The sequence below is a fragment of the Rhinopithecus bieti genome, unplaced genomic scaffold, assembly GCF_001698545.2.
Source record: "Rhinopithecus bieti isolate Rb0 unplaced genomic scaffold, ASM169854v2 scaffold_13690, whole genome shotgun sequence".
NCBI lineage: Eukaryota > Metazoa > Chordata > Mammalia > Primates > Cercopithecidae > Rhinopithecus > Rhinopithecus bieti.
The window spans coordinates 303,638-306,299 of record NW_016807525.1 but is presented as its reverse complement, the minus strand read 5'-3'; the positions used below and the strand labels follow the sequence as shown (position 1 = coordinate 306,299).

Below are 2,662 nucleotides of genomic sequence, written 5' to 3'. Positions count from 1 at the left end.
TATTGGGGTGGGAGTTACCCGATTTTCCAGGTGTTGTGTGTCTCAGTTCCCCTGGCTAGGAAAAGGGATTCCCTTCCTCCTTGCGCTTCCCAGGTGAGGCGATGCCTCGCCCTGCTTCAGTTCTCGCTGGTCGGGCTGCAGCAGCTGACCAGCACCGATTGTCTGGCACTCCCTAGTGATGACCCCAGTACCTCAGTTGAAAATGCAGAAATCACCGGTCTTCTGTGTCACTCACGCTGGGAGTTGGAGACTGGAGCTGTTCCTATTCGGCCATCTTGCTCCGCCCCCCCGAGACGATCACTTTAGCCCAGGAGTTTCAGATCAGCCTGGGCGACATAACTAAATTTCATCTCTACAAAAATGAGCTGGGCATGGGTGACATGCAGGTGTAGTCCCAGCTACTTGGGAGGCTGAGGTGGGAGGATCACTTGAGCTCAGGAGGTCAAAGCTATAGTGAGCTATGATCACATCACTGCACTCCAGTCTGGATGACATGGGGAGATTCTGTCTCAAAAAAAGAAAAGAAAAGAAAAATATATTTGGTCTCTGTCCTTGGTTCCTGGTACAGAGCTTCTAACGCTTTTATAAAGACCTCAGTGATAGAGATGATAGGAGCATCTTTTGTTTTAATATTTGGTCTTGGTCCCAGGTTTCTAACACAAGAGCCTCTAAGAACTCTGGGATCTCCAGCATGATAAGAACGTATTTGGGGATGTTGTTGAGATGAACGGGTGGCTGCAACCTCCTAGATTTCTTCAGGAGGAGGGCTGACTGCCAGAGGAAGCAACCAGATGATTAGAGGCTTGGAAGTTTCAGCCTCACCCGCTTAACTCCAGGAGGCAAGTGGGGCTGGAGATCGACTTAATCACCAATGGCCAAGGATTTTATCAATCGTGCTTGCATAATAAAGCCTCCATAAACACCCTGAACAACAGGGTTTGCAGAGCTTCCAGGGTTGCTGAACACAGGAAATGCTGGGAGGGTAGTATGTTCAACAGAGTACATGGGAGCTCTGTGCCCCTCCAAACTTACCTTGCCCTGGACATCTTTCTTTTCTTTTTTTTTGAGAGAGTCTGGCTCTTTTGTCCAGGCTAGAGTGCAGTGGCACAATCTCAGCTCACTACCAACCTAAGCCTCCCCAGTCCCCAGCTCAAGGCATCCTCTCACCTCAGCTTCCCTAGTAGCTGGAACTACAGGTGCACAACACCACACCTGGCTTTTTTTTTTTTTTTTTTTTTTTTTTCGGAGAGACAGGTTTTCATCATGTTGCCCAGGCTGGTCTCAAACTCCTGAGGTTAAGTGATCTTCCCACCTCAGCCTCCCAAAGTGCTGGGATTACAGGCATGAGCCACCACATCCAGCATGTACATCTCTTTCACTGGCTGTTTCTGAGATGTATCCTTTACAATGAACCAGTAACAGGAAATGAACTGGCCCAATGCGGTGGCTCACATCTGTAATCCCAGCACTTTAAGAGGCTGAGGTGGGAGGATCGCTTGAGCCCAGGAATTTGTGGCCAGACTGGGCAACACAACAAGACCCCATTTCTACGAAAAATAAAAGAAATTAATTAGCCAGATGTGAGTGGTGCAGATGTGTAGTCTCAGCTAATAGGGAGGCTGAGGTGGGAGGACCACTTGGGCCCAGGCAGTTGAGGCTGCAGTGAGCTATGACTGCACCACTGCACACCAGCCTGGGCAATAAAATGAGACCCTGTCTCTCAGAAAAAAAATAAACTGTTTTGCTGAGTTCTGTAAACTGTTCTAGCAAATTACTAAACCCAAGAAGGCGATCATGGGAACCCCTGATTTGTGACAGGTTGGTCAAAGGTACAGGTGACAACCTAGGACTTGCCATTGGCATCTGAAATGAGGGTGGTCTCGTGGGACTGAGCCCCTCATCTGTGGGGTCTGTGCCAACTCCAGGTAGTGTCAGAATAAAATTGTGGGATATCCAGTTAATATCCAGAGCATTGGAGAATTTGGTGTAGAAACTCCACACACACATTCAGTCAGAAGTGTGTGAGGAGAGACAAACACGGGCTTTTCTTTCACCTGTCTACCCGCTTAACTGCATAGGAGAGGCAACACGTGGTGCTCATGAACAAAGCAAGTATTAAAGTCAGATCAGACCTGACATTTGACTCAGTCTTAATATCCAGGTAAGCCTGGGCAAATCAGTCATTATCCCTAAGTCTTCATCACTTCATTCATAAAATGGGGATAACTGTGGCACCTACTGGTGATTTTATGAGAACTAATGAAATACTATGCTTGGTGTTAGTGTGATCATTATATCTATTCCAAACTATCTGGCAAGGACAGTGATGCATGATAACATCAACAGATTAGAAATTGTAATGAGGGCCGGGCGCGGTGGCTCAAGCCTGTAATCACAGCACTTTGGGAGGCCGAGACGGGCGGATCACGAGGTCAGGAGATCGAGACCATCCTGGCTAACACGGTGAAAGCCCGTCTCTACTAAAAAACACAAAAAACTAGCCGGGCGAGGTGGCGGGCGCCTATAGACTCAGCTACTCGGGAGGCTGAGGCAGGAGAATGGCGTAAACCCAGGAGGCGGAGCTTGCAGTGAGCTGAGATCCAGCCACTGCACTCCAGCCTGGGCGACAGAGTAAGACTCTGTCTCCAAAAAGAAAAAAAAA

General features: G+C 48.3%; 1 long non-coding RNA gene across 1 annotated transcript in view; it reads right to left on the bottom strand.

Moving 5' to 3' along the window:
• The window catches only part of LOC108536181 (uncharacterized), a 13,965-nt gene that overhangs the window by 7,226 nt on the left and 4,077 nt on the right, over positions 1-2,662 (bottom strand). The window lies entirely within an intron of this gene.